At 44.2% G+C, this 14,475-nt stretch overlaps 1 protein-coding gene and 1 non-coding gene across 3 annotated transcripts in view; both read left to right on the top strand.

Annotated features, from left to right (window-relative positions):
* Positions 1-14,475, top strand: part of TRIM44 (tripartite motif containing 44) — a 109,342-nt gene that overhangs the window by 74,987 nt on the left and 19,880 nt on the right. The gene's annotated exons all lie outside the window — the stretch shown is intronic.
* Positions 3,814-3,947, top strand: LOC129080837 (small nucleolar RNA SNORA29). Its single transcript, XR_008530234.1, has one exon. It is a non-coding gene; the product is annotated as a small nucleolar RNA SNORA29 (small nucleolar RNA).

Raw genomic sequence — 14,475 nt, 5'->3', positions numbered from 1 at the left:
TGCAATTAAAGGCCAGCAAAATGCTGTGTGAATACACACAGCCCACTTTCTTCTTACTCATTTTCAACAATTGTTTATTAAGCACCTACATTAGGCACAGCTCTTGTTGCCAAGGATACAGGATAAACGAGAGATCAGATCCTATCTCTGGTAGAATTTAATTCTAGTGAGAAGAGATTGAGGAAAAAAAAAAAAAACACTAAACCACTAAAGGAACAAAATAATTTCAGATAGCAGTGTTAGAAAGGAAATGAATCAGGGTGATTTGACAGAAAGGGACCAGGGAGAAGAAGGTGCTATAGATGAGGTGTTCAAAGAAGTGTTACTGAGGTCACTTTTGAGCTCAAACCTGACTGAACAAAGGAGCCAGCCAAGCAGAACTGAGCACCGGGAGCATTATAGGCAAAGGGAGCAGGGAGTTGAGACTGGAGGCTTGACACTGGCGACTGTCAAGGAAAACCACTTCATCTTTTAGACTTTTTTTTTTTTTATGTAATGCTTGTAACAGTGGAGCATGTTTCTGATGTGTAATCTAAATGGTAATCAATACTACAGTATTTGACATTATTTTTTCTGGATATTTTGGCAGTGGAGCTAGTAATTTTACTTCATGAAGTAATCTATACAAGTCATGGAGACAAGCTGGCTTTAGAAAGAGAGAGGACACAAGAGTTTACATCCGTTTCCTGGCAGAGAACCATAGATGATAGGCCCAGCCTTAGGAACTCCACACTGCACTGAGGGATGGTAAGGACCCAGACATGGCGGAGTGAGCAGGAAATTTCCAGAAGCCCCAGACACACAGACATTGCTCAGACACGTAGGAAGGGGGACACTGGATGATGTGAACAATTGTTATGGTGCCAAGTGGGATTATTCCCGGGATGTCTTTGGTAATTACGAGGGATAAATTCTAAAACAACAAAGAAGAAAATAATTTTTGTATAGATAAGTATGGGCTAAATACGCAGCACAAAATAATTTAGGGAGTAGAAATAGAGGAATGCCATGAACTCAAACAAGGATCAAGTTGAATACCTTCTAAAACAATAAAAAAAATTACTGCCTAGGACTTCCAGTCAAGATGGAGGCATAGGTAAACATGGTACACCTCCACGCACAACTACAGCAAAAATTACAACTGAGCTACAAACAAGTATCACCCAGATTCGTTAGAAAATCGAGCTGCATTGAAGTCTGACAACCAGGATTTAAAGAAGCCCACATTCATTCAGATGGCTGCCGTTTCTACAATAGGCCATGCTACTAAAACAGGGAGTCAAAGCAGTACTACCTAATACACGGAAGCAAACACAGGGAGGCTGCCAAGTTGAGGAGACAAAGAAATATGGCTCAAAAGAAAAGAACTCCAGGAAAAGAAATAAGCAGCCTATCAGATGCAGAGTTCAAAACACTGGTTATCAGTATGCTCAAAGAAATCATTGGGTACTACAACAGCATAAAGAAGACCCAGAAATGAAGGTCGTAATAAGCAAAATAAAGAAAAATCTACAGGGAACCAGCTGTGGAGGGAATGAAGCTGAGAATCAAATCAAGGATTTGTAACATAAGAAAGAAAAAATTCAATCAGTACAGCAAGAAGAAAAACAAATTTTAAAAAACAAGGATGGAATAAGGAGCCTCTGGGACATCTCCAAATGTACCAACATCAGAATCATAGGGGTGCTAGAAGGAGAAGAGGAAGAAAAAGAAAATGAAAACTTACTTGAAAAAATAATGAAAGAAAACTTCCCTAATTTTGAGAAAGACACAGACATACAAGTCCAGGTAGCACGGAGAGTCCCAAACAAGTTGGATTCAAAAAGGACCACAGCAAGACACATAATTAAAATGTCAAAGGCTAAAGATAAAGAGAAAATCTTAAAAGCAGCAAAAGAAAAGAAGTTAATTACCTACAAAGGAGTTCCCATAAGACTGTCAGCTGATTTCTGAAAGATACTTTACTAGAAGGGACTGACGAGAAGTATTCAAAGTGATGAAAAGCAAGGACCTACAACCTAGATTACTCTATCCAGCAGAGCTATCATTTAGAATGGAAGGGAAGATAAAGTGCTTCTCAGACAAGGTAAGGCTAACAGAGTTCATCATCACCAAGCCCTTATATGAAATGTTAAAGGGAACAATATAAGGAAAAGGAGATCAAAACTGTGAACATTAGAATGGCAACAAATTCACAACTAGCAACAACTGAATCTAAAAGAAAATAAGCATAACAGAATCATAGCAATGAGATCATTTGGAGGGTTATCAGCTGGTGGGGTAAGGAGGAGAATGGGAGAAAGGGGGCAGGGATTCAGAAGTACAAATTGATAGGTACAGAATAGAAAGGGGGATGTGAAGAACAGTATAGGACATGGAGATGCCAAAGAACTTATATGCATGACCCATGGACATGAACTCAAGGGGGCAGGGATTGCAGGAAGGAATGTGGATACTGGGTGGATGGGGGCAAAGGAGGAAAATTTGGGACAACTGCGATAGCATCATCAATACAATATACATTTTTTAAAAAATCACAGCCTATACTTAGGCTTCCCAACCTAGAGTTCTGAAAGTAGTAACAGGAATTAGAAAACTATTTTCAGTATTTCAAAAATATGAATGGATAATAAGGCTACACAGGCTATGATTAATTTCATGTTCTTTCAGATCATTATTTTGTTGGTTTATTCAGTATTTCAACTAATAATTAATGAGTTATCTACTGTATGCCAGGTATATGCCAAGGGCTAGAAATTTTTTTAAATGGCTAAAATAGGGCTCCTTGTTATTGAGACATTTTTACCAACTGGTGGGGCAAAAAGACAAGTAAATGAATAATTACAAAACAGTATAACATGTACTAACAGAGAGGTTTGTAGAGTACCTAGAGATGTCCAAAGGGTTGGAGAAACACTAATCCAGCTGGGGGTAAGGTTTTGAAAAGCTTTCTAGAGGAGATATTACTAAATCTAAGTGTCCAGGGCATGTATAAATTAGCCAGATGGGTCCAAGGGAATGATACTCTTGGCAGAGAAAAGATCATATACTTATATATAGGGCTTTTAATTCTCTAGAGCCACTTAGGCATTGTATCAGAATTGTGTTCAGCTTTGAGTAAGAGAAAATTCTGGTATCGGTAGCTTAAGCAAACAGAGGTTTATTTGTTTCACACTGTAAGTTGGGAGGAAGGTGGCTGACTGCTGACTTAGGTTCAGTGGCTAACGTCAGTATTGCCTTGTGTCTTCGAGACTCCCTGAGCTTTTCCTTCATGCATGTTGCCTTATGATTAAAAAAGGGCTGCATGGCCGGTGTGGCTCAGTGGATTGAGCACTGGCCTGCGAACCAAAAAAGGGCTGCAACTTTGGATATCATATACATTTTCAGGAATGAAGGAGAGGTCACAAGAAGGGGCACATCTCTATTAATCAGAAAAGTAAACACTTTGCTAATGAACAACCTCCCCACTCCCAAAGCAGAAGACTTAACACTTCTACGTCATAGGCTTGAACTGGGCTACGTGCACCCCCACCTGCAGTGCAGGCTTTGTATGCAAATATTTAATTCTTCTGCCCTCCAGAGTAGAGCAGAGGAGAGTAAGATGGAAATGACTAAGTCCGCCAACCAATATATCTGCCAAACACATTTTATTTCACTTGGTCCTCATAACTAGCCCCTGAATTAGGAAAAGCAGGTATTATTAGTTCTATTTTATAAGAGAAGAAACTCAGCTTTGTAGAGCTAGGTGATGCCTAAAAAATTGCAGAGCCTTATTTAGTGATAACAAAAGGAAAAACAAAAGCTAATGTTCAGTTTCCCATTTGACTACCATATTTCCTCCTAAGAGTTTAGTAGCTATGCATATGGGGTAAATTAAAATTGCCATGACCTGAAAAGGAGGATTCATTTGTGCCCTCCTTCTATATGAAATGGCTGAACAGAAAAAAATAAAATAAAAGCTCATGTTCATTGTATGCTTATTATACGCTGTACTCTCTGCTAAGCACTTTACGTACGCACTTTCATTTCCTCCTCGTACAACCCTGCAATGGAGGCTGTCCTGGTTTTATAGATGAGCCCTGTGAGGTGTAAGGAGACACCGACACAACTGGCTCCGGATCGCAAAGCTAGCCCATAGCAGAACCAGGAATCAAACCTCAGTTCTCCAGAATGCCAGCCTAGTGCTCTTCTTGCCTCGTCTACCTTTAAACTGCCATAAAATGTCTCCCTGGGGCTCCATCCAGTGAATGTGCCTTCTCACTGACATTGCCTAGAGCCCTTGAAGCCACCCCATGCCCCTGTTACTCTTTTTAATTTATTTGACACACTCCTGTTTCTTCATTATTGCTTCCATGGACGCAGAATCCAGCAACACATTATTTCAAATGTCCTGCCATTAGGAATGCATTTCCTTTCATTGTAATAGCACTGACCATCATGAATCCATTTTGTATCCATGCAGATGTCACTGGTGTTTGCGATGCTCCATTCTGATTTATGTTGGAAAATGAGCACTTAAAGTATTGCCCAGGCTCCCATTACTCCAGAGGAAATGAGGGACACCCTATGCGTGTGCATATGGTTTTGCATTTATGCAGCAAATAGAATGTTTTGGTCAGAATGAATTGTGCGTCTGAAGTGAGAGTCTGGCCCCTTCCTGGAAGGGCACATCAGAGGTAATTTGCAGTGCATATCAGCAAACTTTTGCAGGCAGGTTCTTTGTGAATGGGTGTTTAGGCTAAGTTAATGGGTACAAATTATAGTCAGATTTCATTAGAAAGGAGAGAGGGAAAGTCTTGCTGGTTGAGGGGTCCAGCTTTCGGGGTACCCCAAGAGATCAGATCTTCACGTGCGTAGCCAGCAAGGCTACTGGTGGGCTTGGTGCCATTATCACCCTGTCCGTCAGCCACACACTTGCACAGCCTTTTTGAAGTTGAGGTTGAATAGTTAGAGGCCCAATGGGGAGCAGAATGTGCTTTGTGTGGTATTAATGATGTGAGCTGATATTTATGGCAAGAGTCTGTCTGTGAAGTAGATGGATCATAATCAAAGGTTCTGAAAGGCCAGACTATGGGAGAATGTGGATATCTTGTAGAGAGGCTGGGGTACTCAGTTATCTAAGAAATGGTCTCTCCCATGTTTGAAACAATATGTGGGCCGCAGTGCCATAGACATTTAGCCTATCTATCTAAGGATTCTTGGGATGAAATCTTTTTATATATATCTACACCAAACATATCCTTTTCAAGGCTGGAATCTCAGTGGTTAAAAGGTGCCTCGAAAATCACCTGTAAGACTCAATATTATGAATCCTCATTCAAGGGTTTTGGAAATTAAAAAGGAGGCAATGTGGTGGTTTATAGAATGTAAAAGTATCCTACTAAATTTCTATAAAATCCTACATTTCATGCCACATCTATTTCAGCTAAATCTTTTAAATATGTAGGAGTTACCCCTTAATAAAAGTTGGCTACACAGTTTAGGATTACTGACTCAGTAACTACAAGGCAAATCAAAGAAGGAGTAGAGGTTGCAAACTGAATTTAGAATAGGAATGTCTGTGTGTGTGTGTGAATGTGTATGTGAATGTGTGCATGTACACATATGCAATGTGTACATGTATCAGTGAGTCTGGAAATGTTTTTTGGTTAACACAAAAAGGGCGCAACCTCTTCTAAAATTTGGCTTGGGAGAGAGGGAAATTTCTGTCTCTAACGCTAAGTGATCTTAAATTACAACAGCTTTTTATTGCTAAAAAATCTACAATAAAAAAACTAGTCTGTAGAATTTCAATATCTGCCGCTTTCTGTTTCACAGGGAGTGTTTTCCCCTCTGAGTCTCTAGAGTCTTAATTTTTACACAATGCATCACTTGACTCTTCTGTCAATATCTGAAAAACAGAACTGAAAGCACTAGTTTTCCAAATCTACCTAGAAAGACCAGAGCAATAACCTTAAAGAAGTTGCTTCTTTGCTTCCTTCCTGCCAAAAAGCTACTAACACTTGTCCTATAGTGAAAAGTTTACTATTTTACAGGAAATTATGTAGAACCAAATGCACTGTTTGGGGGATTAGTTAAAACACAAACGAATCTAGCTCTAAGTTGAACCTTGGAGCCCCATATTCTGTATTAAAGCAAACTGAAATGGCAATAATGCTTGCTGTATCTGCTAAAAGAAAACATTAAGAGGCAAACACTCAGCCCTCTGCATGCCTGGGCAACCTGCCCCATGGCTCACCCCTTTCCCCAGGGTCAGTGGCTGGAGGCACATTTTCTTTCTCCCTGGTCGAGGCTGGTCTTGCTGCAAGATAAAAAGCCTTTCTGAAAAGGCTGCAGAAATGAGAATAGAGATAGAAGCTGCCTGTTGCAGCATCGGCTGGGGGTTTCTATGGACAGAGAGCAGATGATGCAGTTACCACCAGAGCAGCTTTGAGTCAGAAGTGCAGGAGACTGAAACCTGAGAAGAGCCCCTGTTGGGGGTCAGAACGAGTAGCCTGGATGAGAACCCAGATCAGCCTGATTCTCCTGTTCCCTGCTGTATGCTCAATTAAGCTGCCTGCACGCCTGGGAACCGGCCCAAACTGCCCCCCTGAGGAGCTGCCCGTTGTAGGAGAGTTCCTCTAACAAATGTGCCTTCAGGGGACTGTATAACAAGGAGCAAAGCCATTTGCATTAATTCATCCTACACTTGTCTTTCGACTTTTGAAATGCTCAAGGTTCCTACCATATGTATATACAGTATAAGTTTCTAGTCTCTAAATAGCTGTGCTTATAGTACAAGATGATTGAACAGCAAGGGAAGGGACCAGCCTGAGAGAATATGGCTCTCTCTTTCCTGAACTCAAGTCGTCCGTGCTTTCCACTGCCGTTCTTTTGTTGTAGTTGTTCTTAGCCATGAAACACTCAAGGGCTAAAAAGTTATTTTCAACAATAAATAGCACCTACTAAATGAGAACAAGTTGATGCTAAACCTATGTATTTTCCAAAACTGTTTCTGTGAGATAAAACAGAAATTACAATGATAGCTATCATTTATAAAGTATTTGTTTTATGTTGTGCCAAGTCCAATATTAAGGACCTTCATTAAGATATCTTATTTAGTGTCAAAACTACTCTATTACCATGATTTTATTGGACCCGTGACATTACTAAAACTCAGAGAGGAAAGTGACTTCCCCAAGGTTACACGATCTACTTCTTTCGGTGTCCGGTCCTTCCCTTTGCGATGGTTATGACAACTGTAAGACTGAAGAAAGATTCCGTCAAAGAGACTCCGTCAGCCCACTTAAGATAGACAGGTTCATTCTCCCTTTAATCGGGAGGCCAGGGAAGGCCACTGTGCCCTACAGACCACCCTCCTGTGTACCTAATTAACACAGGAGTAAAAGCCACTAACATGTAGGTCAGAAGGATGCAGGCTTGGCAAGGATTCACAGGCCAGCCCAGCATTCTTTTAGCTAGAAAGAACATTGGCTTCGCGATTGGACAAACCCGGACTCCAAATGTGGTCAAGTGACTGAGCTCTCTGAACTTTAGTTTCCACATCTCAAAGAGGAATGATAATGCCTTCACAGACATGCAAGCAAATTGGATGAGAGATAATATGCCTATTGCAATGCATGCTCTTTGAATAATTTTTTTTAATAATTCCTTGGTGGGAATGCAGATTGGTTTAGCCACTTTGGAAAGCAGTATGGAGTTACCTTAAAAAATTAAACATGGAACTGCCTTATGACCCACTTCTGAGTCATAATTCCACTTCTGAGAATATAGCCAAAGGAACCCAAAACACTAATTCGAAAAATATATGCACCTCTATGTTCACCACAGCATTACCTACAATAGCCAAGATTTGGAAGCAGCCTGAGTGTCCATACATAGATGAGTGGATAAAACAGCTGTGGTACACTTATACAACAGAATACTATTAGGCAGTTAAAAAAGAAGGAAACCTCACCTTTTGTGACAGCATGGATAGACCTGGAGAGTATTATGTTAAGTGAAATAAGCCAGTCAGAGAAAAATAACTACCCTATGATTTCACTTATATGTGGAATCTAATGAACAAAATAAACTAACAAACAGATGTATTATAGAATTGTACACCCAAAACCTATATAATTGCATTCACCAAATCACTGCAATAAATTCAGTAAAAATTAAAAAAAAATAAAATGCATAATTGCTAAAAATGTCATTTTACTCTGTGTTAGCAAAAGTTTTCCCAGGCACCCTGAAGTGTTTCAGCCCCCGCAGGAGCGGTTGAAAGATACAGGTGTTCTGCAGTTTCCCCAAGGCTGGTCCATTCTTTGGAATCAACTTTGTTTTTTATGACCTGGTTTTCCCTCAAGAAAGAAGATACACTGTTGCCTTCCCGCCTGTCCTATGTATGGTTCTCCCCAAGTATTCTCTCACCTCCCTTTTGTGATTTCCTTAAGTGCTTTTAATGGCTGCTTGACACCAGAAAGATATTCCCAGCAGGCACTCAATCTGTAATGCTGCTTGTTGCTTGATGTGAACCCATGGCTGACCTCTGGGAAGGCAGTGGGCCCTGGCGGAGGGGTCAGGCTCTGCTCCAGCAAAGCACGATGATGCGTCACCAACGATGGGTCTCTGAGCAGGCGGCCGGCAGCCAAGGGAGTGGATGCAAGGATTGCTTTCACACCTTCCAGTGTGTCTGGAGGTGGACTAGGTAGAGGATTAGGATGTGGGTAAACACGAACACTCTTTAGCAATACCAGCCAAACACAAAGCAAAACAAAGGCAAAGATAATAAACAGAGGGCAGCTCCCTTTCAGCAGTGTGTCACCACTGTGAGGAGAAAGAGAACGCCCTTAGTCCCATCCTTCATCCCCGAGAGCCAAACACCCCTTATTGCGTGGCATCCCCCCGGGGGCCTAGATGGCCTCCTGCTTTGTCTTAGCCTGTTAGTGCCTTCATCAGGGGAAGGGGACTGAGGTACATGGAATAGGGCGGGGAGGATGCAAATCCCTTACACCTTCATTTCACAAATCTTAGACGCAGGGCTCGGGGTTGTTAAGTGATAAGTCACAACACATGCCCTGGAGCAGCAGCAGCTGGCTGGCTAGAGAATGAAACACCAAGTATCACACTGGGTTAATAGGGCCACAGGAGACCCCTTAGTGACTGGCGATCAATGCCAGGGAAATGGATTTCACATTAAGTGCTGCATGCCCGAGCTTGTGCGACTCTCTTGGACGTTACAGGCCTTTGCCCCAAACCACACAGCCAGGACTTCATAAGGAGGCTTCCAGTGCCCCCCGCTGTTCACTGTCTCCATTCTGAACTCTTCTTCCTGCTCACCTGGCACCCACTTCTCAGCCTTCCTGGGCCTTCTGAAGTTCACACTTTGTAATGAATTATCCTGCTTGTGGACATGGCTCACTGCTCAAGGCTGCCATTCAGCACCTCTTGGCCAGCTCTGACTCTGGCGGTGCCTCCAAGGCAATTGCGCATACATACTCTCTTCATTAGGCTGCTTCTAGCTCTCACCTGGTTTCCCCAGCCCTCGCTGCCCTACCTGTCTACCACCCCCATGAACAGTGTAACCTCTTAAGTTCCCCTTGGTCCTACAAGGGCGACCCAGACCCTGTGAGTTTGACAGGTGAAAGGTGAGCAGGCCGCCTTCATGGAAGTTGTAGACGAAGGCTGGCTATGATTTGGGTAGAGAAAGAGGAAGGATATTGATATTTGAGGCTGGAGCAAGAAAGGTCCTTGTTATGACTTGTTAACAGCTGTTGAGACCGTCAGTTGTGAAGGAGGAGTTTAGAACTGGAGCTGCCACAGAGATTTAAGGCTTATCTGTGGATTTCAATGCCATTACTGTTGCTTAACTGGAGAGGAGTTAGAAAGAAAGAGAGAAAATAAAGTCTCTGGTATGGAGTTATGTCAGATTCATGGACTCATTCTACTCTCCTCCTCCAGACCATTTTTACATTTCTGTGCTAGGCCTAATTTGAGAGTCTGGTTTTGACCCCTGGTAAGAATGTCCTTTACAGCCATGTAATGACCATTCAGGCCAATTAAAATAAATAAGAGCTAAGCGGGTGATCACCTTGCATTTCACATGGACCAGCATCTCCTGCTTTGGTTGCAAAACCGCGCAGCTCATCTGACTCCCTTCCCAGAGTCCGGTCTTCCCGTCCTTGTCAGCGGGCACGGAGAGCGTGGGGTCAGCGGTCAGAGGCCTGCATCCTGCTGGGCTCAGCGCGCCAGCGGAGAGCAGACCGAGATCACCACAATGACAAAATGGTAATTATGGGCTGTAAAAGATGAGACATAAGTAACTTTACTGTGGCAAACACTTCACAGAAAGTGTATCAAATCATTACATTGTACACCTTAAACTTATACAATGTTATGTCAATTATATCTCAGAAAAATGGAGGGGAAAAGAAATTAGACTTAGGAAAGACTGGAGAAGAAGTTTTGGGAGGAAATGAGCTTCCTTTTTCCAGGTGACTATGAATCAAGTAGTTCCATAGGCTCTTCTTAAACTCCTGTAATAGAATTATCATCTTCAGAAGTGGCTTTCTTGTCTCACAGCAAATGTTTTGTTTTGTTTTAACTCAAAAACAACCCTTAGAAGAACCTCTCCTCTTTTCCCCAATGTAGTTCGCTGAAATAATCATTTTGTCGTCATTCCCTCCCTCCTGCCCCTCGGGGCCGGGCCGAGCGAAGGCTGCAGTGGAAGGCTTTTAAGTAGTGAGTGGGTGGGGAAAGCAAAAGATCTGTACACTTTTTATAAACTTCTCATGCGGGAGTAGAAGAGCCATGCGATGTATTTATTATTCTATATAACATGTAAATCTGGTTGTGACTCAGTGTGAGAGCATCAGAAACCGTCTAGTCCAGGAAGGAAAAAGGGACAGAACAGCATGGAGCGCAGGCCTGGTGTATGCAGGCTCCGTCTCCCGCCTTTTCAGAGAAAACCCACCATCTAATGATCGGTTGCCAGGTACCATATACTTTTACATTCATGAAGAATCTGTGACTCATGGGTGGGGAAACTGACTTACAAATGAGGAAACTGAGGCCCAGTGGAGTAAGTTTTGTCTGGGAGAACTCAGTCAGTTAGTGGAAGGACTGGATTTGAACCTTTGTTTGTCCATGATCTTCCTGTTCCTCTCAGTCTGAAAGCCAGGGGGAGAATCTAACAGCCAGGGGCCCACTAGACTGCTGACAGATGCCCCTCAACCACGCAGCCTGAGAGGCTGACTGGGCCTTCGTCAGCAGTGAAGGAGACATTCTTCTGGTGCCTTTTGGAGTGTTTGGATTCCTTGCTCTGGCTGGGCCCTATAGCTGGGCCAGTAGGGAATAGTCGCTTTCTAGGTATCATACATAAGTCTTATGGCATCTGATTTATGTTGAGACTGAGCCATAAACAGGTTCTCTGCAGATAGATGAAACAGGTCTAAAGGGGAAGGATTATGTCATTTGAGTGTGACAGCAGAGGTGGCTTCAGGAAAAACTAGGAGGAAGGCAGAATGTGTCTTTAATAATGTTTATCTGCTCCCTTCAGCACCCTCTATTTATATCTAACCCTTTAAGATTATCATTTTTCTTTCCCCAGTGAAACTTAATCATCCACCTCATCCCATCAGCTTCTAAAATTACAGCTGGCTTACCCCAAAACTCATCTGTGTTCAAGTGGTTTACAGTGATCCTATAGGCTCCTCTTGTCTTGTAATATCTACTGAGTTTTAACCCTAGGAGCTCAGCCAGAGAAGTGCAGTACCTTTGACCAAAGGAAAACTTTGATAAGGTCTTTGGGCTTAATGGCTTGGGGGGAGATCTTTTGAACATGACAAAGGCCGTGGCTGCTTCTTCCATGAAATCGTGTTGGATCCCTGCTCCATCTTCCAGGGCCCAGGGCAGCCCTTTGATCCAGAGCAGTGGGCCTTGTTCAGTCTTGAGACCGGGTGATACCGTGCAAAGGATGGACACCTGCAGCATTCAGTTCCTCTTTTTCTCTGTGCTTCGGCTCTCCTATGCGGTGTGTTCATCTTCCTGTGTGTTTTGGGTCACCTTCTTCTCATCTGACAGCCCCGACCTGGAATCCAGGGAGAGCCTCTGGTGAAATTGGCTGCATGTAAATTGACGTGATGTTCATCTGCCCAGATGTCCTCATCAAGCAGCCTTCTTCCCAGTGGGGGCAGACTCCTGCAGTCCCACCCTGCTATCTGTATGATGAACTTTTGAAATAGCAGGACTAAGGAGAGCATTCTTACCTTTTTCTTTGTTTCCTAGGGAGACTCATAACAAGAATGCCTACTGCAAGGGCAGAGATAGGACAGAGTCGTAAAACAGGCAGGGAACCAGGCCCTAGTCTGAGTGGTTCCCTCTTACCAATGTCCACTCCGCAGTTACACTCTTCTCAGGGAAAATGTGCTGGCAGAGATGCCTGGGTTATTATCTAAGCACAAGAAACCGCTTTGTAGTTTTCCGTTTCCCAAGTCAGAGCCCTCTCGCTGTCCCCGGCATGGGCCTTAGGTTCTTGGACAGGTGAGCCTGGCTTTGGCAGAGAAAGGGCCCTCGGCGAGGCTTGGGAGCAAGTGTCTCTTCATTACAGACCACCAGGACCCCCGGTTGGCGCCTGGGCTCCTGCTGCAAGCCGCGTCTCAGACCTGCGCTGATGACCCAATCACACTTGAGCAGCCTGAGGCCTGCCTGCCCCCCACGCAGGCTTTATACTGAGTTACCACTGGGTGTTTGTTTTCCTTTTTTCCCCGAAACATCTGTTTGTGCTGCCTTGGGGAGTGTCTGAGTATTTTCAGCACAGCCCCGTTCACATTTTCGCATGCGGGCCGTGTGGCAGACGCCACGTGGAGCCTGGCAGTCTTCTCCTCGCCTGTTCCTTCCCATCATGGCCCCCGTCTCCTTAGCGGACACTTCAAGCATGAGCCATGGAGGTGAGCATTAGGAGCTGGGACGAGACATGTTTCTGTCCCGGCACCCTCTCACACCGCCTCCAGCCATTCCAGACTTTTCACAGCTCCCTGGACACACCGAGACATTTCACATCGTCAGGAGTTTGTCCGAGCTGCGCCCCACACCCGGTCTCCTTCTGGCCCCAGAGTCTTCCTGGAAAATACCAGCCCATCTGTCGACATCGAACGGTTGTCTTTCCTGACTCCACAGGTGAATCTCCCACTTCCATCTCTCAGACCACGGAGACTACATCCTTTGCCAGACTGTAAGCCCCTTAAGGGTAGCAAGCCTCTCGGATCCCCCGCCCTGTTGCCAGCACTGGCAGGAAATCGGGGCTCAGCCCTGTGAAGTGGAAGAGAAGCCACTGCACTGCACGGCGGACCTCGGCTGACCGCTCATTGCTTGTGGTGAGGGGCTTGACACTCTGTATTATGTCATTTAGTCCTCGTCTCTCAGAGGTAGATTCTGGTATTTTCCCTCCCTGAGTTGGTCCCCAACACACATGTGCCCCTCATTCTCTTTCCCAGCATCCTGCTCTGTTTCCTTCATAGAAATTTCCGCCCTCTGCAATTGTTTATCTGTCAACTTGTTCCTTAGTTGGCTCCTTTGCTAGAAATTAAGCTCCATGATGACAGGGACCTTGTCAGTTTTGTTCACTCCTGCAATGCCGGCACCGATCACAGTGCCTGGGATACTCTTGGTGCTCCATAGACATGTGTACACTGAAGGAGTGAAGGAGCGGACGACAGCGTTTCACACATGAGGAGCCTGACGAAGGCTTTGAGAGGTTCAACAGCTTTGCCAAAGTCTCACAGCTCGGAAGGGATTGGATGGGAATCCTGGTCTTAACCTAGAAATGTGCAGTCCTAACCCACTAGGCTCTTCCCTGTAGGTGTTTTCCAGCTAGAAAGATCTTAGAGCTCCTAGGAGAAAGTCTGCCTTCCTACAAGGCAGCTTCTGCCTTGAAAGTCAGCTTTCCCCATTTTTTATTTCGCCAGATGAACCCCTTCCCCCAGGCCAGGGCAGGTTGTGAGAGATACTGTGTGTCAGCCACCAAATGTGTCCTAAGTGCCACCAGGCATGTTGCTAAACACTGGGGACAAAATGGTGTATGAGAAACAGGTTCAGCCTCCAAGGAGCTCAAGTGGCAAAGTCTGACGTTTACAGTGCAGTCATGTGCTGAACCCCTGAGCCCCTGGAGGGTTCGTCTCTGGTCCCCTTCATCATTTGGTCCCCTAATGGCAGACAAAGGGCATCATCTCAACTTAAGTCAAAGTCTCTACTCTAGTGAGACGGAGTGAAAAATCAGCTGAAGCCTTGAAAGATATTTTCTCTGCAACCTAATTAAAAGTGATACCTGGGTGCCTCTTGCCTCAGGACAGATGAGAGAAATTGAGACTGATGTCTGACCCAAAGAGACTCTGTCCTAAGTCCAGGGGAAGGGTCTCGGCAGCAGGCCCTTTCGTATGAGTGCATCTGTGGGGACCCACAAGAACCAAGGTGCGAGTCTGATGGAAATGGCTA

Source organism: Pteronotus mesoamericanus, unplaced genomic scaffold (genome assembly GCF_021234165.1).
Source record: "Pteronotus mesoamericanus isolate MK-2021 breed Mesoamerican mustached bat unplaced genomic scaffold, CSHL_Meso_final contig_90, whole genome shotgun sequence".
Classification (NCBI taxonomy): domain Eukaryota; kingdom Metazoa; phylum Chordata; class Mammalia; order Chiroptera; family Mormoopidae; genus Pteronotus; species Pteronotus mesoamericanus.
This window is presented reverse-complemented; position numbering and strand designations above follow the sequence as displayed.